The sequence below is a fragment of the Dipodomys spectabilis genome, unplaced genomic scaffold (genome assembly GCF_019054845.1).
Source record: "Dipodomys spectabilis isolate Male_0828 unplaced genomic scaffold, ASM1905484v1 ptg000141l, whole genome shotgun sequence".
NCBI lineage: Eukaryota > Metazoa > Chordata > Mammalia > Rodentia > Heteromyidae > Dipodomys > Dipodomys spectabilis.
Genome location: NW_024870818.1, coordinates 5,954,581 through 5,979,597, shown reverse-complemented (window position 1 = coordinate 5,979,597; position 25,017 = coordinate 5,954,581). Strand labels below are relative to the sequence as shown.

Genomic DNA, 25,017 nt, shown 5'->3' with positions numbered 1-25,017 from the left:
TTAAATAATCTATTTCAGATGTATCACTGCCAGTTTAAGATGGGCTTGTTCTTGCTAAAACATTTTCAACAAATGACTGGGTGAGAAATGTTGAGATTTTCCTACACTGCTTTGTCTTTTCTATCATCAGCTTGACCTTCCCTCCAAATTTCCCCCTTTCTTCTCTTCAAAGCCAAGGGAGGTGGTAGGAATGGTGGGGAACCTTACTTAGTTCTGAACCTTTATTTGAAGTGTGTGTGTGTGTGTGTGTGTGTCTGTGTGTGTGTGTGTGTGTGTGTGTGTGTGTATTTCGGAGCTATTTTTCATCTTGTTTGGGGAAACTTGGAAACCAGTTTTAATGATACCATTGCCCATGCAATAAATCTCATCACTCCCCCTCCTCAGATTCTTTCCTTCCTGAAGCAAAGACAAGAACTTTGGGTTTTCAGTCCCAACCAGCTCTGCCAGACCAGCTAGTCTCAGTGTTAGTAAATCTCATGCCCTTTCTGGCCTTAAGTCTGTTCTACTTTAAAAGAGAAAGCTGGGTTAAGTGGGTGACCTCTCCCCAGTTCCTAGGCCAGGCCAAACCTCCTTGGCCCATGCTAGAAGCTGTTGGGGATGGGCAGATTACAAGGGATGCCAGGCCAGGATTGATAGCTGTACCAATTGTAGTCTGTGACAATGAGCTTGATGGTGGATTTCAACTTCTTAGGACCTAGATCTATAAAGTTCACCTGCCTGAGTTTCAAGAAGGAAATCCAGGTAAGTCCTAAGCCAATGAGACTGAAGGTCAGAGAACCAGGAAGAAACTTCCCACACACCCAGGCTAAATGTCAAGGGAAAAGGTCTTTGCAGCTCTTGCCAGAAGGCCAGTGGCAAAGCTCAGCCTTCTGTCAGAGACTGGCACCACTGCCCACGAAAGCACATACAGGACTCTAAGAAACCCGAGTTTTCTCCCCAGCTACATCTTCTAACCTAGGTGGCAAACCCCAAGAAACTGTAGTCCCTGCCTTCAACCAGCTTGGAGCATTCCTGAAAAGCCCATGGTGTAAAACAAATTTCTGTTAACTGAAACACATTTGCTAGCTGACATAACTTCAGAGAGGTTTCGTCATCCTCCCTGGCTCACCGAAAATTGGCAAGGCTTCTAACAGGTTACCTTTTAAGTCTGTCCCTCCCCTCCCCCAACATCCTCACTGTCAAGCAGTTAATGATCTGTAAACAAACACTTTAAATTCAGTGGGGGAACTCACTATTAAAGGAACCCTGTGGTGAAACCTTTTGAAAAGTTAACAATCTTTCTGTAATGTGAAAAAGCACCCTCTAATTTATCAGTGTCTATTGATGAAGTTTTGGTGTTTATTGGGCTTTCTGAAAGTAGGGTACAACTGAAGGCAGTGTCTCTGTGAGTACAAAAAGAGGTGAATAGTAAAAGAATTTGCCTTGAACATGTTTAGGACACCCACATCATCCGGTCTCACGCAAACAAGTTCGAAGACACTCTCCCCAAGAAATTAAAAAGGGGGGAATAGGAAATCGCCCAGGTAAGTAGTAGATGCCAAAAAAAGGTGGAATGTACACTTTCCACTGAGGAAGAGGGGAGGAAGAGAAGTCTGGGCTGTGAAGATGAATCCATGAAGAATGAATGACCATTTGCTTAACAAACGTTATTTTCTGATAACACCTGCCAGGGCAATGAAGAGTTTGTCAATCAAAGCCAGCAGAAACACAACTCCCAAATTGAAGGGGCCAACCCTAGCCTTTTTATCTGTATTAACTCATAACAAATGCTATTTATACTTCTGTATCACCATTTTGAACAATCTTCAGGAAAATATGAAATAAGCTAAGAGAAAAACTAAACTTACAAGAAGGATGACCCTTACGATTTTGGACACTTACTGAAGCTGAGGGAAATATGGATAGGAGATAAGAACAGGGGCAGACAGGTAGCCCATATAGCTGCGGAGTTTCCATTCACAATCTGGGCAATCCTTCAATGGATAATGAGGGCCAGAAGAATGAGCAGCCCTAAGAAGTCCCAAGCAGATTTCTTCCACTGCCAACAGGTCCAAAGAATCCTGCTCCCAAGGCTTGCCCTTCTCAAAGCCCATCTCCTGGCCTTTATGGGAGGCTTTATATCCTTTCCCCTTGCCAGGGAGGAGATGGTAGTCCTTAGAATTGTCCTGCTGCAAGTGGTAAGAGCAAGGCTGGATGGCAGAGCTCAACCCAACTACTCAGAGACCTCTTTCACTCCTCATCACCTTAGCTCCCAAGAAGGGCCAGAGAAGACTGCTATCATGGCCAATAGCAATCACTTGATCTTCTGAGACTATAATGTGGTGTGTGTGTGTGTGTGTGTGTGTGTGTGTAGTTCAGAGAAAATGGGGAAACACGGACAATGGTTTTACTACTCAGTGACCTTCTTGGCCAGGGGATTCTTAGAATTAGAACTGGCCATTCTCCAGAATTAAAAACCTATTATGTTCTATGGTTAACACAGAACTACTAGGGAATTATGAGAACTAATTTAAGGCTTCAAAGCTCAAAAAAAAAAAAAAAGGTCTAGCAGGTCAGGCTCTGACATTTCTTCAGGAACAAAACTAGGCTGCCCTCTCGCCTGAGGTGAGGTTGAATCAAGGAGGTTCTGATGCTTCGAGGCCAGACCTTGTCCCTTGACAGAGTCCTTCTTTCCGAAACAGGCCTCTGACAGGGATAGGCAGCAACTGCTACATCTCCAGTCCCTGAGCACCTTCTCGCCTCCCAGGCACTCAGCAGCCCTCATCTCTGTGACAGAGTTCAACAGAACAACAGACAGGCATAGTTTCTTGGCTTTGTGCTTAGTTCCCTGGCTTTTTGTCCAATTTCAAATCCTTCATTTATATCACCCACCAATCTGGACAGAGTTCCTGGAACAAGAAAGACATGTCCATAGATACAATCTGCAAGCATTTTTAGTCCCAATCCACATGTGGGTGCTATGACTGTTCTAGGACTTATAAACTCTGCCAGTACAATGGGAAGTAGCATCCCAGGGTCCCAGATGACTCCAAACTCTCAAGTCAGGGATGCAGCATGGTCAACTCTTTTCTATCCATGAGATAGGTCCATTCTGGGTTTCCTTGGTGGAGACCTGACCTCTTGGGGCAATGGGACTATACTCAACAAGCATCAAAGAGTCTTCTTCTTCTTCTTCTTCTTCTTTTAAAATCATCTCTGAGTCTGGTAGAGGAATATGGCCTGAGAGGTCTAGCATTCCAGAAACCCTCAAATCCCATGTAGTCCTAACCGGGAGTCTGACTTGAGGCCACCTATGTCAAGATCTCTCAGGTTTACTAGGAATGTCAAAGACTCCACTCTCCCTTAACAAGCCCCTTGGGATGAAATCCTTTTGCTTCCAGAGCCTCAGCGTTCAACTGCTGGGTAGAAAGCCCCTAGATCTGTCACCAGTCCACAGATCTCTGCCGCCATGGCGCTCAATCCCTGTCAGCCAGTGGGGAGTGTGGACAGCGGTTTCAAAGAGGCCGACCAGGCAAGAACCGTCCTGTACTCCTGCCCCAGCTCTAACGCAATAAAATGTCTTTTATCAATGTAATTCAAGGCAAAGAGTCAAGGGTCTGTCACCATTTTAAAAAGGCTTATTACATGGCCACAAAAATTTGCCTCAGGCTCAAACCTGGCATGTAAGGTATCAGCGTGGGACAGGTTCTTTTGATTTGATTTTATTTTCTTACAAAAAAAAATCTGAAAATGAAATGCTTCTATCCCTTCCCTTCCACCAACCGTTTTTTGATTTATGGAGAGGAGGAAAGAAATGTGAAGTTGACAGGTTGGGACAACTCCACTCAGCTTTCTCACTCAAAAGCCGCTTTTGTTAAATCAGACTTTGCATTTATGGCCTGCGGCTCTTGGCTCACTCTGGCGGCTCCTCCAGCGAGGAACGGGCTGTGTGTGGACTTCCCCAGGAGAGGCCCCACTCCCACTCCTGCCCCCACCTCCAAACCCAGAGTGGGAGCCTACCCAAAGTCCTGGAGCTGGAGACAATGAAGGCCAATGGTTAGACAATTTAAGGAACTGTAAAGGATTTGCTTTTTTTTAGTTCTGACCCCCCACCCCTTGCTCCCACATGTCTCTTAGATCAAGGTGTCATCAGCTAGGGTCTACTATTGGTTCCCAAGCAAAAGTTCAAGACTTCTGATAACCACAACTATACTGTCTACCTCTGATGGCCAGAGGTAAACACTTAGAAATCCAGCACTATGCTATGGACTTCTCTTCCATTTGGCAAGGTATTCTAAACCAGCATCTAGACTGACCCAGACACAGAATAAGCAGTTGACAGAGGGGAAACCTTTCTTCCCTGAAGGCAGAGAGGTCTCCCTAGTCAATGATTCACTCACCAAGGAGCCTCCAGGTCAGCCTTGAACCAGGAAATGATTACAGCCCCTTGGAAGTGGCTGCTGCCCCCTCAGTTCACTGTACGATTTTGGCAATCTGTAATTGTATATTTACTCAGTGGTTGTTATGGACAATCAGGTTAATAATTCACTTTTCAAATGCTGTATAATTACACAGAAGAGCCCAATCGATGTCAAATTTCCTTAAGTCTTTGATAGATTCCTCCCAATTACTAGTCTGGGTCACTTTCCTCTCCCCCTCTCATTTTTTAAAGCAATCCTCCATATGTCTTTTTTTTTTTTTCTATTCTCATCTCCCATCTGCACCCCCACCTTTTTGCCCCCAAAGTTGAAACCATGCACAGTCTAAACCATGCACAATCAAACAGTCCTGTTTGGACTAAATAAGACTAAATAGTTTCACTCCACTAAAGGAGCTTTTTTAAAAATAAGGGCAGGAAGCTGACCGTGGAAAGTGCATTAAAGGCTGGCTGGATGCCCTCACCCTGCCTCAGATGCAGGTAGAACACCTGCAGAAGCCTACACCTTGTCACTCAAGTTGCTCCAGATCCTGGCATAGCCTGGTGGTGACAAAGTACAGCCAGCCTCGGAAAGAAAACACACAAAGCCAGGGTATGCGCTGGGAGGTCGGGGCTGCCCAGTTAAATGACTGCCAAGGGGCCTGGAATGGAAAACACTGCTCTGTCATGGGAGACCCCTTTGGCAAGATTCCTTTCTCCCCAGGCCCACACCAATGCCACGCCAGCCACACCTCTGCTCTGGACATGCTAGAACATATGAACAGAAAAACATGTGCATCTACTTTTGTAAAAGCCAAAGCAGAGCAAGAATCCCAGAAAAAGTAAAAACATTCAGAATCTAATGCCTTACCTCTGTCTCCTAAGAGCTAAGCCGAGCCTTTCACACCTCTGTCTTGTAGTTTCCACACACTATATCTCACTCACCACAACCATATAAACATACCTTCAAGGGTCAAAGTAATTTCTGCCCCAAATAGGGTATGAGATCAAGCTGGCCCCGTGGTCCCTGGGGCTGCAACTGAGGCCACCCAAGCCATAAGCTGGGGAAGGGAGGATGTCTCAAAACACAGCTAGTAAAACAGGAAACGAGACAGGTGGCAAGCCTGACCATTACTGGTCCCTCACAAGTGTGTTTTCTCCATTTTGATGGCTCATGGTTTGTCAAGTCATTTCTTTTTGGCACTCGACCCTTATTTTTCTCTCTGCCATATTCTTTGACACACACAACCCAGGTCTCAAGTATGTTCAAAGCCTTCCTCTTCTTCTCTTCCTCCCCCGAGATGAGATTAATAGACTCCTAATACATTTTGTAAAATAGTGGGGGGAAACTTGGGACCACCAGCGTGCCCTGGTGTGATAAGAGTGAGCTCTGTGGCTAACGAACTGAGAAATGCCACAGACAGACAGCTCCCACAGAAGATTCTTGAGGGAAAACACTGAGATCTAGAGACCTTCCAGGCAACATCTGGTCAGTTCTAACCTTGATCAGAAAGATGGGAGTGAACTGATGATCCTCAGCTGAGGACATGGTTGTCACCTCTGAATCTGACATCCAGCTTCAGGGACACTTGGGACTCACAGAAAGAGACAGACTTAGTAAAGGGGGATTTTCACATGCTCAGTCCAATTAGGGCCATGTTATCTGAGTGGTTTGGAGATTTTGTTGTTGTTGTTGTTTGTTCCGGTTGTGGTTTCTCTTCCTCCATTTAAAAAAAATAAAAATAAAAAGTTGGAACTGCATTTTTGTTTCCTGTTCATGGAGCGGACAGAAGGAGGGTGTGCAGTGGAGGAGGTGTGTGGGGAGGAGGCTGAGAGATGGAGCAGGGCCGAGAATATCCGGAACTGGAGAAAAGTGAGAAATGGAGCTTTTTCTTGGCTTCCAAACAGTTGTAATTTCCACGCCACTGCTTAGTTCCTGGGCACCAGGCATAGAGTGGGAAAGGGGCATGTGACAAGTTTGCCACAAATCAAGGTTTGGCATTTAAATCCACAGGAAGCAAGAAGAATAGAGGGACAGCTTATTTATAGATTTGCAGATGAATTGAACGAGATAACCAAAATGCACTTCTCATGTCTCTGAAGGAGCAATTCCATTTTCAGACTTGGAAAGTTCCCATAATTGAGTCCTGCCCGACCCCAACAGCACACTCCATCCCAAGGTTAAGATCAGCTTCCTGAAAGCAGGGCAGAAGGCTGCTGCTTCTGTGGTAGCTCAAGAATTCTACTTTGAAGGACAGGTTGGTCCCACACTACATTTAACTGGATTCAGTTCATCTGATTATACAGTGCCTAGCTTTCTGGAATATGTAATCATCTCTTTCTGATGACATTTTAAATATCCAACTAGACAAATAATTGCAGCAATAATTGATAGCAGAGTCAAGCTGGAAGATCATTGATTGGCAGAGTCCCCACCAAAACAAATCTTCTTTCTTTCAAACCTTACAGGAATGATGCTTAAATCTAACTTTTGCTGATAAATGCTTGAAATCTGATTTACTGATAAAGGCACCGCAAAAAAAAAACAAAACCTGCACTTCAGCTGTGATTACTTTGTGAGATGCTTGAGAAGAATCAGGCAGTGTGATTTATATTATTTTATTTTCCATGAATAATTATAAGAACAGAGTGGGGTGTACAGAAAGAAGCAACACCAGAAGATTGCTCCTTAATGCTACATTCCCTGCCAATGCTGGACAGTAATCAGGGCTCTCAGCTTTTTACCCCTTAATGTATAACCTATAGCCGAGAAATGGTCTCTATTGATGGGGGGACAATGCCCAGAAAAAGATGACACACAATTGATCCGCTCCATTCAGGCCTTCAGAAACTAGTTAAATCATGCCTTAATTAAACCAGGACTCAAATACCCCTGCTTGGTAAAACAGCCTCAACCAGGGTGACAAAGCCTGAATCCAGGCAAGTCCCGAATGCTTTCAGCCAAGTCCTGAGGTACAGCATCTCTTCATTTTAGACCCAGTCTAGTTCTCCACTCTAAGTAAAACCAAAATCAATTGTTGTCTGTCTCATGTGTTCTGATTGTAATATTTAAGTTGGCACACTATGCTCAACCATTCAGACCTTGTGGAATGTTACAGTGGTCAGAAATAACTCACAGAGGATGCTCGTCTCCAGGAAACATCACATGAATGAGCTGGTATATTAGACGATGTAGATTACAGTAAAAAAAAAAAAATCTAAAACAGAAGAGGTATCAGAATGCTTCGGCTAGCAACAAAGGAAAGAATTCAGGGAAGGGCTCTCAACATTCACCTCAAGCACTAGAGTACAATTGCTTTTCTTGCTTCCTGCCTATTTCTTTTCTTTTTGTTCTTTCTTTTCCCCTCCCTTCTTTTTCTGTCTTGGTTGGTTCTGTTCTCCCCCCCTCCCATCCCCCTTGCCACTGAACTGCATTATAAGTGAGTTGGTCTGGTAGCTTCTGCTGAAAATCAGAAGCTTGTTAGATGTAATGATTATCTGCATCCTGACACTTACCGTGTGTGAGGGGGCTTGTCGAGCCGAGTTACTCTCATTTAGAGCTCCTTCGTTAATTAGGAAGCCCTCAGATTTTCTGCAAATGCAGGTCACTATCGACAGCTCATGCTTTTGATGCTTCGCCTGTGACAGTTGTTGGGTCGCCCTTCCAGGAGCTGGCAGGGTTGTCCAGACTCTGACAGTGTCAGAGAACTCAGTTGCCACGGCCGTTTCACAGGAAGTTACAAGAAGGTCCCACAGTCTGTTTCCCCACAGCCATGAAGCCTGATGAAGTCAGCCCTCACGTTCGGCTGAAAATAGCTCATATTCTTATGCTCTCCCTCCCTCTGCCTTTTCACTCTCCCCTCTTCTCCTTTTTCCTGTACTCTCTTCCTACCATCAACCTGTTCTCACTTCCACTCCCCTCCCCCCCCACCAAAAATAAACAAAACAAAAACAACCAAGGGTACTTTGCTATGAGAAATGAACACATTCGTCAGAAAGGGAAGTTAGTTTTACAGATAAGCCAGGCTGCTTTTATTGAAGCAACAGTGATTGTGGAACAGAAACTGTCCTCCTACATCCTTTTAAAATATTATTACTTTCCTCTTTTTTTTTTCTTTGCGGTGGTCAGAGCTGCACCTGATAAGGTTAAGGTCGAGTATCTTCTGCCAGCATGTCTCACACAAATTTCTTTCTTAAGGGAAGAAAGCCTTGGAGGGACAGGATAAAGGGAAGAGAGGAAGGAGAGATAAAACAAACCAAGCAAAACATGTACCTAGGCCTGAGGTCTCGTGTCCTCATCACCAGATCAACCTAAAGCTTTAAAATTAGCAAATCCTTACTTGGTAGTAGCTTTAGTGTAAGATGATGTGCTAGGGGAAGGAGTGATATGTCTACAACCACATGTGTATAAACTTCGCAATTTAATCAAGGTCAATCCCCAAAGAAATCCTCTATGGCATTGGTTCAGAATGGGGTCTAAGCCAGGTGCCAATGTTCACACCTATAATCCTAGCTACTCAGTTGAGATCTGAGGATCATAGTTCCAAGCCAGTCAGGGCAGGATTCATGAGATTCATCTCCAATTAACTACTAAAAAAACCAGAAGTGGGCTGGGAAGGTGGCTCAGTGGTAGAGTGCTTGACTTGCATACATGAGGCCCTGTGTTTGATTCCTCAGCACCGCATATGCAGAAAAAACTGGAAGTGGTGCTATGGCTCAAGTGGTAGAGTGCTAGCCTTGAGCTGAAGAGCTGAGGGACAGCGCCCAGGCCCAGAGTTCAGGCCCTACAACCGGACCCAAAAAAAAAAAAAAAAAACCAGAAGTGAGCTATGGCTCAAGTGGTAGAATGCCAGCCCTGAATGAAAACGCTAAGGGACAACACCCAGGTCCTTAGTTCAAGACCCTTCCACTCACCCACCTCAAAAAGCCTATTCTACCACTACCAACAAAACAAACCAGTGCTTGTGGTCAGAGCTCTGAAGTAGAGTCACCACACCAAAGCCAAGTTCCCTAGCCAGGTCTTTCCTTCTTGAGGTCTTAGCAAACCAAAAGGACTCCAGGCTGGCAAAAGCTGGTTTTGGATATGCAATGATAAGGAGGAGAGGGGAGCATGGTTAGAAGTTTCACAGCCTCCTCTATGCATTCACACAAGCCCTGAATTTGCTGTGTCATAGGTGTGTGCAAGGTGAAAGAAGAATGGTATAGACACTCTCCGAGCTGCCACTGTGGGCCTCGAACCCTAGCACAGCTATGCCTCCTTGGACATTCTGTGCTGCCAGCTTGGCCATCTACTTCTAGGCTCTAGTCCCAGAAAAGCCCTCGGTGCCTTTAAGCTAATGAAAATACAAACCAACAAACATAATTGTATATTAGGGCAGATCACTCATCTTTTAGACCTGACTATGAAAGAAAAATAAACCTAGATCCAGTAGCAAACCCTCATCAATTCATTTAAGAAAAACTGTCCATCCAACGTCACAGAGCTGCTGAATATTAGGTTCCTAGGAAGCTGTCCCAGCAACCTAGATATGAGAAACAACTCTTGCTATTCTGAGGTGAGAAGTGAAGTTGCCTTTCACTGGGGACTGTCACACATAGTCTATAAATACCAGCCATGCCCCTTGTGAACAATGGGCTGAGCTCAACCTAGAGAAGGCAAGTGTCTCCCTAAAGCCACACAGCAATTACACATCCTCCGGAAATACCCTTTACCAAAGAGATAGCCTTTTGTCCTCTTGGAAATACATGAAACTTACATTTGAATCTCATTTTCAACATGAAGATAAGGACTGAGATTGCTCATTTGAGTGTTTCCTCTCCCACCTGCGTCCCCCCCTCCCTCCCACTCTGGGCTTTTTTTCTCCAACTTTCGGCTCTGGTTCTCCTCTCATGAGCAAAAGAAGTAGATCTGTTTAGTATATTCAGGGAACTATTTCTGTATCTACTTAAAGACCTTTGTTTTATCATCAAGCCAAGAATAAAAGAGACAAGCTCATCAATATTCTGAGATGGGTTTGGGCTGAATGACTGTTGGAAGCAGGAAGTTCTGCAGGGGCTGTCATGGGGCTCTCTGGATCCTTGTTCTGTTGGGTAGACCTTGTGATTTGTTCTCTCTCCCAAACATCATATTGAAACCTATCACAGTTCTACTACTCCACCTTTCCCTGCCTCCAGCTGACAACTGAGCCTTTTCATACAAGGGAGAGGAAGAGGTAGAGCGCTAGCTTTGAGCTGAAGAGCTGAGGGACAGCACCCAGGCCCAGAGTTCAGGCCCCATGACCAACAACAACAAAAAAAATGTAGTAGTTCACACAAGGGAGGAGAAGCCTAATTCTAGAGCCCATTTTATTCACATATATAGTCAAACACTGAACAAGAAACTATTATTAGACAAATACATACACACATATGCATACACACAATACATATCTAAGAAATAATTTCTAAAGATCTATCCATCTAAGGTGTTAAAGAAATTGGGAACTGACCACTGATATCTCATACCTATAATACTAGCTACTCAGGAGGCTGAGATTGAATGAATCATGATTCAATGCCAGCCCTGGAAGAAAAGTATGAGATTTCATCTCCAAAATAATCAACAAAAGGTCTGGCTAGAGGCATGGCTCAAGTGGTAGAGTACCAACTGTAAGCAAATAGGTTGAAAAAGCATGAGGCCCAAGTTTGAAACCCTTTAGTTCAAGCTCTGGTATCAGAAAAGCAAAGAAGGAGGGAAGGAAGGAAGGAAGGAAGGAAGGGAGGGAGGAAGGGAGGGAGGGAGGAAAGGAGGGAGGAAGGGAGGGAGGGAGGGGAAATGAGCACTGGGCTCAAAAAAAAATCTTGATATTACCACTGTCCCCAGTGTATGGCCCGGTGGTGGACATGAGAGCCTCAGACTTCACATACACACAGAAATTGGCAGCATGTTAGATTAGCTAGTAGATTAACCATGACACATAGAAACTCCAATCCAACATCAGGATTGAGCCTGGACCTTCTTTCAGGAAGATCTTAGTAGCAGCAGTTGACCAAGGCATAAGAGTATAACAAAGAAGTAGCCCAGTCTGAACGGTCAGACCCTTCCTTTCCCAAATGACACTTCAGCAGTATCCTGTGAATGCTACTTATCAGCAGCATAAGATGCATCACTATGTCTCTCAAACCTGCCCCCATTCTGCTCCTACCAGAATTAGCCTCTTTCCCTGCTAATATATATGGAAGCAGGGCCAATTAATATTTAATTTCAAGATGAATATTCTATCAGAATGAAAAAGACTCAGGAAATTCAAGGCTGAGGCAAACAGCCTTCCTACAAAGCTAACTTGGGTATTTAGACATTCAAAGCTGGATGAACACTTTGCCTGCCTTCAAACCGTTATCTGCCACAAGGCAGAAGGGGGAGAGACAATCTGACACTCCTAAGTGCGCAAACTTCTAACCTTTTACCCATGTAGTAATGATCTACTTAATATAATATTTTGTCTTTAATCAGAGGAAGTGTAAGATAATTTGATATCCCACAAAACTCCCTAACCTATATTTTGCAAGTCAATTAGTTAAGTTCCTCGTGTGAATGTCAGCACAACCATACTGTTCCTCCAGCCAGTCTTTGGGATCTCTGTGCCCCATGACGCCTCACATCAAGAGTATAGGAAGAAAACTCCAGGAGGGGTGGGGAAAAGCAACAGTGCAGTGGGCAATTACATTTTTTGTCATCTGTATAAAAATCTCAAGTAGAGATGATCTTTCCCTGGGATCCTTCTGGGAGGCTATACATAATAGAATATACTAATCAACATTAAATATTGTAAAAATTAACATGGAATTAGAAGAACTAGATGATGTCCTTGTAAATAAAATCAAATGTAAAAAGGGCATGCAAAAAAAAAAAAAGGGGGTCTTAACTTGTTCCCCTACTGTCTGGCAACCAACCCAACCTTTAAGGAGGTCTTCTGAACAAACAGTTTCTCACTCCCTTATTTATGAGCAGTGGAATGTAGAAAGCAAGAGGTTTCATGTTAATGCAATGATATTCCCATCAACCATTCTGTCTAAGAAAACTGTGGAGAGGTGAAGCTGGGAACTTAGGAAGCTTTCAGAGAGAGCTGAATAAGAAGTTGGTCTACATACATAAGGAAGGGGAGGAAGAAGAGGAGAAGGAAGAGGAGGAGGGTCATATGGAACAACTCCAGCTTCTGCATATCTGCTTCTCAAGGCCAACTCCTGACTCAGTTATCCCCCATCTCTAGAATGGAGTCCCTAACCAAGTCTATGGAAAACAACTAGATATTAAAATCTTAGATCCTTCTCTTTGCTATTACATATGTGTGTGTGTGTGTGTGTGTGTGTGTGTGTGTGTGTGTTTGCCAGTACTAGAGCCTGTTCTCAGAGTCTAACACTCTTGTTTAACTCTTTTGCTCTAGGCTGGCACTCTATACCACTTGAACTATACCTCTACTTCCAGTTTTTTGTTAGTTAGTGATAGATAAGAATCTCACAGACTTTGGCCTGGGCTAGCTTCGAACCTTGATGTTCAGATATCAGTCTCCTGAGTAGCTATGATTACAGGCATGAGCCATGTGGTTCCCAGCTTTTTGCTATTATTTTTGTCTTTGGTTTTAAAAACACAATAATAATATACAAAATTCATTCTTATTGGCTGTCTTGAGAGTGTTTCTTTTCTTCTAGGAATGCAAGGAGTTAATGTAGCCATTTCATCAAAGCCTGGAAAAGATATTTGAGTCACGATTTTAATTGGAGAACTTCTCCAAGAATTTAGCCTATGAGAGGGGAAAGACCATCTCTGTGGTGTGTTGGGTAATGCCATTGTATTCTCCCTCATTCTTCTCCTCTGTCCTTGGAAATCCAGTTATGATTTGACAGCATTTAAAAATGACAGTACTTGAGGTAATAGGACAATGCCATAACAGGATTACAGCAAATGTGAAAGAAAGGACACACGTAGGTACTGTCATTTAGGTAATGTCATCTATGATCAGTTTTTGTTTCATTTTTTGCTGACACAGAAGTCAGTATCACTTATACAATTCATTGTAAACTCTGTTAGAGCTGTAAATAGTTTGGTTCCCCCATGAAAAGAAACAGTTATTACACTGCAGTGGGATTTAGTGAAAGTTCCTAGCTTTATGTTGTTGTGAAAATAATAACAGAAAGATCTCAAATCAATACTCAAATACTTTTAATGGCCTAAATCACTATCATTCCAAATGAATTTATTTGCAAAGAAAGAAGAAAAATATTCCTATCAGTCACAGACAATAGGTAGCCAAAAGAGTTCCTGCAACTATTTTAGCCCTCAGTGAAACAGCTACTTCAGAGAGTTTTCAGAAGACAAAGTAAAGACACCTGTCTAGATTTATGTTGAAGCAATTGGCTACCAAGCCTACCTGCCACCTTGCTAGCCACACTATTTCTCATTTCCTTGATGCCATTTTACCCACCACACATCCATCGGCTACCAGCCTTTGGAACCTAGTACTCTATTATCTAAATTCTGCCACTCAGTTTTTCCCCAAGCCACCAAGTCTTCTAGAAACCACTATTCCTTTGTAGTGAATACATAGCTATCTATGTGACATTGAAACAACTTCCTCATTGTCTGGACAAAGTCCATACTTCACACCAAGTGATCAAGCACAAACGAAGCTCATTTGCTCAACACCTGTCTCAAAAGAAAATTCTGGCTAGAAGAGGAACTATGATAAAGGAGGCTAAAGAGAAGTTCTCCAAAACATTTTGGGTCGTTTAAGTTTTCTGCTTTCCTTATTCACTGGCTAATCACCTGAGTTCTCAGGAACTGCCCCCTTTCCTTTTTTTAAGCCTTTTTTAAACCCCATCCAAAAAAGCTAGTTCCAATTTAAGCCACCCTGATAACCCGCAGTAGGAGGATGCTACTACCAGAGTTCATAAGCATGCAGATTTTGAAGCTTGCCTTGTTTCATAACGCATCATCTGAAGAATAATCACCATCACAGAAAACTATCCCGGCCCTGAACAAGTCCCCAACATAATGAACTGGAGGAGAAGGACAAGGAGCCAACGAGAAGCTTGATGGGTTTTTGCTTCTAAATTTCATTCCTGCCCACTCCCCATCCACACCAGGGGCGAAGTGAAAACTTTCTCAGATTGAAAAGTGCTAGTCTCCTACAGGGCTTGGCTCCATTCCACTTGGGAAAGGAAACACTGCAGTCAACCAACTCCATCGTCTAGAGCATACAAGTCAACTAGAGAGAACTCAGCATGAGAACAGAGGATTTCAACAACCCACCCAACACCCTGCACAGAGTCCTCTGTGTGCATCTCCTGGAATGCTGCCTTTGTTCCCTGCTCAGAACATTTCAGCAGCCTCCCATGATCTACAGGATGTGGACCAACTCCTGAAGCTCCATTCCAGAGCTCTGTAACCCATCTCCAAATCTCTATTCTGGTCTTAACTCCCTCTACCCACTAGTGACAATGTTGTGCTCAAGTGAAAATCCATTCCATCCTCACTTCCTTTCTGGCTTTTCTTCTTTTGCTCTAACTTCTTAGACTGCTGTTTGTACAAGGCCGACTGAACATCTACCCAATGACCCTAGCACGAAGAAACAACCTTGTCGTTCTCCAACCCGCAAACCCCCACAGCTAGAGCACTCAGGCTGTGCTTCATTCCTTCACTCATAGCCAGGCCAGGCCTTCTGTTGCACTGACTTCTCTGCCTCTGGTTAATTCTGTGTCTTCCCAATGTGCTTGTTATGTGCAGCCATTCTATCTTCTCCTTGTTTATATTTTATTACAAGTAAGACAAAATACATCACATATAATATATCCATACATTTAATAAATTCAGCAAAACTCTGATGTTCCTTCCCAAAAGTTACTTTTACAAATATCATTTCTGTCCAAAATGGTAATTTGAACCTTCTCAGCACCCACAAACAGTTCCCTTCTGATGTCTGCTTGAACTTCAGATAAAAAAGGCAAGTAGCAGTAGCATGTTATGCTACACAAAGATTAGCATTAATACCCACCCTCTTTAAACAGCCACTCCACACCCTGGAGAACAAATGTGAAGTTCAAGGGCCAAGCAGACCCTATACCAGGTCAATGAAGTCTGACTGTTAGAGTAAACTAAAGGTCAACACCTTCTATATGTGAAACCCAGCTTCAGGGTTATAAACCCCATAGCTGTATTTCAACCACAGTTATCTGCAAAGAAGTTGGGCTCAATATGAGCACACCTTGAAAACCAAACGCTAAATTCTAAAAATCTGCTTGGAATACTCTTTTGAACTTGGCATCACTAAAAAAGATGTCATGTTGATGGCAAAGAACAGCAGCCTTAGACATTCTTAGGTCCTACTGGCTACCAAAGCTAAGGTAATAGTCAATAATGTAGCTATTATTTGAAATGTTATATAACTGAAATCCTCCAGATTGGGCTGGCTGTCCACATCCATAAGCACTATGGACATCCTCATTACACTTTGTGAGAATGATCTGGAATCAGGAAGGTGAACAGATAGAACCCAACATTACCTATGCACAGTGGTTAGCACACAACCATATTCTGAAAATGTACTCCATACAAATTTGCCAATGAATGAAGCTCAGATTCCACATTTACACTGACTATGTTGGAAACGCTACATAAGAGAATTCAGGGAGGAAAATTGGTGTTAAAAACAAACAACGACTACACAGTTGGGATTTTTACCCAAAGAGAAGATACATATCAAGAATACATCAGTGAATGGGTACTCACTCCTCTTCTTAATGTTTTGAAGCCTAATGACATTATATGAATTCTCTTTCTTGTCTTTCTCACATACACTTACAAATGCACACTCATTTTTCACAAACACATGCACTCTGTTCCCAGCAACAAGTTCATCCCAAGCTCACCTCTGTTACTCTCCTATATGGTAACTAATTTCCCAAGAAGCCGGCTAAGAACTCAAAGAGCATTCTCATTTCCCTGAAATGTACTTTGGGGTCCCTCAGTCATGATGTACTCAAGGGTCCCTGAGTCATAAGAAGATGACAATAATGACTGGCTAAACACTAACAGTCTTCCTTGCTAATCTAACTCAAATAGTGTTGTATTTTGTCTTTTTAGCTTTATTGAGTCATAATTTACATATAAGAGATTTAAGTGTATAGTGTGATGAATTTTGCTATACAGTCATGCAACCAACACAAAAATCCAAGAGACAAAAAAATTTCCATCACTCTCAAGTTTTCTTATGACCCCACTGTGGATCCCTTCCCTTTGTCCCCGTTAAGAGTCACTGAGGTACTTCCTGACAATACAGTTTTGAGTCTTTTACAATTTTGTATAAGCAGAATCATACAGAATATCACCTTATGTGGTCAATTTCTTTTTCACTAAGCAGACTCACTTCAAGATTCATCCATAGTGTTGTGTATTACTATTTCATTTTTTTAAAGTATTGAGATATCTTTCATTGTAGGGCTGTTGATTCAACTATCCACTGATTAACATTTGAGTTATCATTTTTGACAGTGGACAATGCTACAATGAGGTTTGCAGGCATGTATCTCCTCGTTTTTATTACATAGATACCAAAGGTGTGTTGAGAAAACAGCGAAGGAACCTGTGAGTCAGGGAGCTCTGTTTTGTCATCCTCTGCCATCCATTCCATTCCCTAAGGAGTTCAACTCCAAAACCTGTGTTCTTGCCATCTGTTTACCTCAACAACCAAATGCCACCTTATTTACCGCAGAAACCTCTCTATTACACAAAGAAAATGATAAGAAGAGACCCCAAAACATCTTACAGTGGACACTGTTTAGACTGAGACCCCTTCTGGGCCAGAGATATCACATTGTATTGAGAGCCCTAACAGGCCCCACCAGGCCAGAGTTGAGTAAGAGAGACTTCCCTGTTAGTAGGAGGGCTGAACAGTATCAGAGAGTCCTGGAGATGACTTCCACCTTGCCAAAAGGTCTTAAAAGATATCCTCAAAGTGTCAGACAACACCCCAGGGGCGCCAGCTGCTGCCCAGTGCAATGAAGAGCAAAGAATGATGCAGGAACTTGATTCACCCTGTGTCCTGCATCAGCCAGGACACAGCTGGGTCCTGAAGGGCCTGGGGACTAGCAATAGCAGAAGCAAATTAAGGAAATGTATGCGGAGTGGAGGGAACGTGGATAATAGAAAAGGGGGGGGAGGCATCATGTTAAGCAGAAATAAACAACTCAAGGGGAAAAAGCTGAAGAAACCAATATGAAGAGCCCTACCTGCAGAACAGAGAATGTTAAAGCCCCAGGGGTGAGACAAACCTTCATTACTTAAGACACATAGGGCAAAAGATGATTGAGCTAAATAGACTGAGGAGGCAAGAGGAAAGGAGATGATGGGGCTGACAACCCTCTAGAAGCACTGGAACTATGGGCTGGGAGCCAAGCGGCTTGGCTTCTCATCTATCCATTGCCTCTGAGCAGCCGAGTGACCATGGCCATCTTACTGCTAAGGACCTCAGCCCCCTGCAAGCAAGAAAAGCTTATAACTTTACAGAGATGGGAAAGTAGGGAAAGGAGAAAGGTCATGGTCCAGAGGAGCTGAGACAAGGAAGTGGAAGAAAAGCATTTGTTCCATCTGCCTAATTTCCAATTGGCAAAGCCAGACTTAGAGAAATATAGACTGGTCCTGTGATGACAATGATTCCAGGCTCACTCCTGGACCAAACCCGATTTCTTCTGCTGGAATTTAAGGGGGAAAAAAATCATCTTTAAAGTAAGTAGAATAATAACAATTATCTTCTTCATAGGATTGTTAGAAAATAAAATGAATACATATTTGTAAAGTGCTTAGAGCAGAGTAAGTGATTTGTGCTTTTAAAATAAAATATATGCTTCTGGGTATTTATATTAGTTACACCTAAGAAGAAATGAGGTTATTCACCCCTTTCCTAAGAACAAGTTTGGGTTGGTATGAAAGGGAAGAAGAGGAAAAAGAGAAATAGAAAGCTTAGAAGAAAAAGGTCCACTGGTAATACAGATTCTAGCAAAGAAGTTTACCCCATAAAGTGCCTACATATAACAGACAGATGGACAGACAGACAGATGAAGAATGGATAGTGACTAGATAGTGGATAAAGTACACACAACTTCTTTACAATCTTGAGAGAAATGATGTAGGCCATCCAGTGGGCATACAAATAATTTTTACCGCGGCTGGGGAGGTGGCTCAGTGGTAGAGCACTTGCCTTGCATGCCTGAGGCCCTGGGTTCGATTCCTCAGCACCACATAAGCCAAAAGAAAAAAAAAAGCCAGAAATGGCGCTGTGGCTCAAGTGCTAGCCTTGAGCTGAAGAGCTGAGGGACAGTGTCCAGGCCCAGAGTTCAGGCCCCATGACCGGACCCCCCCCCAAAAAAAAAAAACAAATATTTTTTTACCATTGAGAAACAAAATCTAATTCTTCACCCAGCAAGTGGTCTTCTGAAAGAGACCACCTAAATGACAACAGACTTAGAGATGTACACTCCTCGTATGCCTCCAATCAAAGGCCAAACCCTTTCTTGGGGCCTGTGATAAAAGCAACTGTCAGCTAGAGGAGCTTCAGTTATGTTGTTCCTGGTACAGTATGTCTAAGAGTGGATGAGGTCTTTTCTGGTCAAGATTATCACCAGGACCACTGGGACTTTGCACTTGAATCAACTACTTGTTCTTCCTCCTGTATACCTGGGCAGAGATTAGCCCTGTTGACTCCCTGCAACCATATCACTAGTCTCCAGGTCCCTGCCTAGTTTCCTTATCACAGGGATGGCATGTGGGCTCATCAAGTAGGCCCAGACAAGTTGTTTCTGGGGCTTGGGATGCAGACATTATTGTGATGTATACTTTATTGTGATGTATGTTGCATGTGGTCTCCTATGGTTTGTGAACTTCCTAAAATGAAAGAGACCCTGGATCTGCATCTAAAATAAAAGATATCTAATAAACCCTGAATTTCCTACTGCTCAGTCACAAGTACTTTCATGCCCTCTCAAACCCACAGCCCTGCCACCACCAGAGCCCAGGGAAGAGAGGGCACATTCTGCAGCAAATGCTAATTGACCATGCTAAGATGCTCAGAAGCTCTAAACTACAGAGACATTTTCTTCTTCGATTACTTTTTTACATCCCTAAGAAACGTAACAGAGGTTGGGAAAGATTGCCAAAAAGGAGGGAGCAAACCAAAGAGAAGGTGGCAAATGTTCCTTGATGATGAAGGCTTTTTGGGTAACCAACAGAGAAGACTGAAAGCTATACATGGACAATGCAAGAATGGTAGAAGAGAATAGATTAGGAGACTAGAATAGATTAGGGAACTGTGGAATTAGGGGACAGGGCAAGAACTGACTATCCAGAGGTAGTAACCTTCCCTGAGTCAGGGGTCCAGGGCAGAGATACAATGCTAGGCTAGTACTGACAGTAGGTCTACCACTGTCCTTTGGCCAGTTCTGACCACATGGCTGACAGAGAGCAGGAAGAGAGGAAGAGAGGATCCTCTTCCGTGAGACCCAGAATTGAGCCAATTACCCCTTCTAGAAGAGCCAGTAAGTATATCGTTCCTGTCCCATATAACATGACCTTAGCTGGAGCACTGACCACACACCACATTCCAGGACAGCCAACCATTAGCTCTTCCTCTTACAAGTATCATCTTGAACCCACTTGGTGATCCCAAGAGGAGCACTTCCTATATGCAACAGTGGTGCTCCTGAAAACAGTATGCAGACTGAGTTTCTGTGAAGTGGGACCCACTTTCTTTTCAATGATTACGAGACATGAGAGAACACAACGGAACTCCTGATGTCTAGCTCTCGAATTACTTTATAGTAAGTTTAGATTCCAAAGGAGCTGTGGTTCCCAGTTGGAAGGGAGGGCTCTCTCTGATCCCAGCACTGAGTGCACCCCAAGTATTCAGCAGACACCTGTTGGCTACCCATTCTAATTCTCTTTGAGCAGCATCTCATAATCTAGAGCTGAGTGTCTATTTCCTGCAGCCTTCCTTTTCCCTACCAAAGTTCTTTCATAGAGTAGTTAACGACCTGTAAACGTTTAATGAGCTGGAGAAACAGTCCATGAAAAGACACACCCCTGTGGATCCTTTCCTAAAGTAAAAAGCACCCTTTTGTCATACAAAACTTGCCCACTGTTGTTTGATACATTCAGCATCTTAAGAATCTGAATAACTAGTGTTCAAGGATATAAAAGTTGTCTTCAAGTCAGCCCGAAAAGCTAGCCTTCGTTAGCATTCCAGGATATATCAGAGTTTTGAAGCCTAAACTCAAATTGATTTAGAATGTTCAAGGTAGACAAATTCATAGCTCATATCATGATGACAATGATAATAATAATAGCTTCTACTGGATGGTACCTTGTAGCTTACAGAGCATCTTAACAAACTACTTCCTTTGAAGCACTTCAAGACAAATCTACTCTCCCCTTTCTCTGGACCATCGCCTTACTATCAGCACTCATTTCCCTGCAAAAGGTCTCTATAGATTTTTCTCCCATTACTCCCTATACAAGTAGTAGGAAAATGATCTAGTAGAGAAATGATCGAAAGGTTCTTCTTCATTGTCGTAAAGGAAATCATGTTTCTTCTATAGGACAGCAATGGCTCAGTCCAGGGGCACCTGGACTTACTATCCCATCAGCCAGAGGCCACCAAAAATCCAGAAACAAGTGGGGTGCTAATGGCTCACCCCTATAATCTTAGCTACTCAGGAGGCTGAGATCTGAGGATTGCAGTTTAAAGCCAGCCCAGGCAGAAAAGTCCAAGAGAATTTTTTTTTTTTTTTGCCAGTCGTGGGGCCTGAACTCTGGGCCTGGGTGCTGTCCCTCAGCTCTTCAGCTCAAGGCTTGAGCCACAGTGCCACTTCTGACTTTTTCTGCTTATGTGGTGCTGAGGAATTGAACCCAGGGCCTCATGCAGGCAAAGCAAGCGCTCTACCATTGAGTCATCTTTCCAGCCCCCATGAGACTCTTATCTCCAATAAACCACCAGAAAACCAGAAGTGTCACTGTGGATCAAGTGGTAGAGTGCTGGCCTTAAGCTGAATAGCTGAGGGACAATGCCCAGGCTCAGAGTTCAAGCCCCACAACCGACCCCCAACCCCCCCAAAAATCCATAAATATTTGCATGTCATCGATTGCTGTGTACAGAACTTGGAAGCCAGTTGAGATGAGAAACTGGAGAACCACTCTTTAGGCATTCCCTAAGACTTGGGTCTGGTGCTTTGGAGGACATTTCTTTGAATAGAGATGGCATGAGTTCAAGTTCAAGAAGATAGGGAAGAGAATTGGGTCAAAGTCCAAGCAAGATGGGCCTTTGGGTAGATGGGTGTGTGGCCTCTTGAAGGAATACCACGGTCCTGGGCAGGGAGGTGTTGAGTGTAGATAATGCCCATGGTGATAACCAGAGGGCTCTGGTAAAAGAGGCCTGGACAGTTCAGTCTGGGCATGGCCTCAAGCAGCTCCTAGGAAATGCAGCAGTGGGATCCAAGAATTGTTCCCCACCCAAGACCCCTATCAGTGCCAAACAAGCACGCAAGATGCACACCCAGGCTGGGCTGGACAGAAGGGATCCCTATAAGGTTTCAGGGTGTTCCCTAAAAAGGCAGGGAGCTTGCTTGTTAACAGACTTCAAGCATGACATCACCCTAGTACCAGAAAGGCAGTAGACTGCCCCATGCCCACTCTCAGACTTGGCTTGCTACACATTCTGGCTATCTCTGGCACTAGGGTTTTTAAGTTTTCAACAGCAACCTGATTTCAGGTGCTGCACAGAGCTGAGCAGAAGTGAGCTTAGCTCTATCTACACACCAATACAGACTAGTAAAGACAGGGGAGCAGAAGAGAAGAAAAGGCCAGAAGCTAGGAAGGTCATCTGCAGGTCACTTGAAGTTGCCTTCTTCCAGGAGCCTGGAGATTTTGCTGCCTAAGGAAGCCATACTAATATGGATGTGCTTCATACACTTACTTGAATCACCCATCAACCTTGATCAACCAAAGCTGACAATGTAGCTCACCCAGAAACTACTAGAACAAAAAACAGGTATGATGGAGTGAAAAGCAGAGGCAGCATCTCTTCCCAGTTTCCCTTCCTTGGACTCTCTTCATACACAGACATCGAAGGAAAATGCTCCAGCTCCAGCTCATGTCTGCCTTTCCTGACCTGTCCTCTGGTACTCTGGTTTCTAGGGTTACATTATCTTCTATCTTTGGGGTCCAAGCCAATAAGCTGGAGGACGGTGTCTAGCCACAGAGGCCAGGAAGGCCACGTCGAGCACAGCACAAGCCAGCCACATGCAAAGTGAGTAGACAGTGTCACTTAGTGGGTTATCTGGGCCCAGGCACAGTTTTCCTGCCATATACATCCCTGCCCACAGTGCTTCAAGCTAAAGAAGAACTCTCATGCTGCACAGTCTGGAACAGCTCAGGTGAGGGTCTAGAGGCATGTTTCTTCCCAAGAGGAAGAAAGGGAGTTAGTCCTATTTTACAGGTAGAAGCCTAAGGCTCACCAGCAGGTGAAAAGTCAGGAGTTCTGCTTTCTCAATACAGAGTTTGCCACAAGCCAGGGCTGGCCAAGAGAACAGGCCAACAGATTACTCCAAGATCTCTGTAACTCCCCTACAGCCCCAGAGACCCTAACATGCCCTCCCAAAGTCCAAACGAGCAAGACCAGGGTAACAGGGTACAGGGGAAAAAGAGACATTCTGAAACAGCTCAGTGTTCTGCCATCTCAGTTCTCATTCTTCTCCTCCCTTCTCATAAGCAGTAGGCTTCAGGCCCTATGTGCAGCTCCAGCAGCCGGCAGGCATCAAGCAGGACTAAGACTTGAGAGAGCAGGTGCCAATCTGCCTCCTCCCAGGGCAGGCCCGCCCAGCAGCCCCTCCAGCCAGGGCACCTACTTCACTGCCAGGCTATTTACTCTAGCTGGCTTTTGTCTCTGGTCCACCCTACTACAGCTCCCTTCCCTCCTTCTCCTGCTTTCGGTCCTCTGCCCAGGCCTGTATGAGGCTGCTTGCCAGGGCGGTTCATGTCAGGACTATGCCCCTGGCACTGAGGACTCCAGCTCCCAGAGTTCTGAAATAGTCTGGGGGCAGTACTTTAGGAGCACAGGGGCTACCTGTTAGAGAGGTAGCCTGGGAAAGAAAGTTCCCAAGTCCAATTCAGGCAGAGCGGGACGGGGGGGCAGATGAGATTCCCTGAGACTGTTTCACCAGGCCAGGTTGCCTCTGTCTCCCTGCCACCATGGACCACACCTCTGTGTGCTGACAATTCGCCTTCAGAGCCAAACAGGGAAGGGCTAGTAGCCTGGTCAGTGCAATTACCCAGGAATGAGTATCAGAGCAGGCACCCTAGGCAAAGCTAAGGTAGAGAGGCAGAAGCTAGTGGATGAACCAGGCACTCCATCCTTCCCAACCCCTTGGGATGATGTACAAAGCCAGGCTGGAGGCTGCTACCTACAAAGACAGAACTTGCTGGCAGTTGACATGTAAGACTAATGGCTTTGAAGAGCAAAGCTAGAGCTCATTGTCAGAACACATGACTTTAAGCTTTGGCAGGTCAGTAGGGCGAATACTAAATTCCCATGGTAGGAAAACCCAGCTGGAAACTTCCTTTAGTGTCATTTCCTGGCTGTGGACTCTGAGCACCTTTCTAATCTTTCCAAACCTCAGTTTCTTTATTAGTAAAATCTGCATTATACTGCCAGCCCCCTGGGGCGGGGGGGGGGGGGGGGGATGTGAAGAACTCAGAAACCTAGCTGGGTGGGATGCGGGCAATTCTGGGTTTATTGTCCTCACCTGTGATATAGAGACAATGTTGGACTGCTTGACCTAAGTCAAGGTTAACAAATTTAAAACTGAGGGTCTTCACCTGCTGCTGAAGCCTCTCCCAAAGGAGATGGCTCTGCAGCACCTTCAAAACAAGTTTGTTTCTGGAAAGGTGTCAGTAAATATCCAACTTGGCATTTATTTCCATCATCATTTACCAAATGCTACCTTCATCCTGCCTGGTAGCCAGTGACAGCCAATCTCATTCATTTATTTCACACTTGTATTGGTCATCACTGGGAGATCAAAACAGCCTGATTCTCACTGCTTGCCCTTGGGTGCTCCCGGTCTGAGCTGCTCCACCTTCAGTGATCTGTCTCTAAATACACAGGCAAGCATCCCAGGGAGCTCTAGGTCCTTTCGGGAAATAGAGGATACGTCTGTCTTTTGACTAGTCACTTCCAAACAACTTACCTGCCTTATATGTCCTCCCTCAGGTGTTCACCTAAGTGATAAGACACACAGGTCTTCACAATTATGGTCATGCTTTCTTATAGCCAAGAGCTCAAAGCACATAAAAATTTAAGAAGGGGAGCAGGAGACATATTCTGCCCCTGTGCCTTCCAGAATTACCTCTTATTCCAATTATTTTACTAGTGAAGGATGAAACAAAGTAATGTTATGCTCTTTTCTACAACCTGGGTTGGGTGAAATCTCAGACTAACTGAGCCTCAAGAAGGAAAGACCAGAACAAAAAATATTGCTCACTCTGAAAAGAAGCTGAGCCACCAGAAATCCTGGAAACCTGACAGCTTCACATGTTGTAA

The 25,017-nt window shown here is 44.1% G+C and overlaps 1 protein-coding gene across 9 annotated transcripts in view; it reads right to left on the bottom strand.

The window, feature by feature from the left end:
* Positions 1–25,017, bottom strand: part of Bcl11a (BAF chromatin remodeling complex subunit BCL11A) — a 100,947-nt gene that overhangs the window by 24,250 nt on the left and 51,680 nt on the right. Inside the window, exon 1 of one of the 9 annotated variants that reach the window (XM_042691150.1) lies at positions 7,913–8,263. The exons of the other annotated variants lie outside the window; for them this stretch is intronic. The gene's annotated coding sequence lies outside the window, so the exon portion shown is untranslated. Of the gene's footprint in view, positions 1–7,912; positions 8,264–25,017 lie in introns of those variants that run through there. 9 annotated transcript variants of the gene reach the window in all.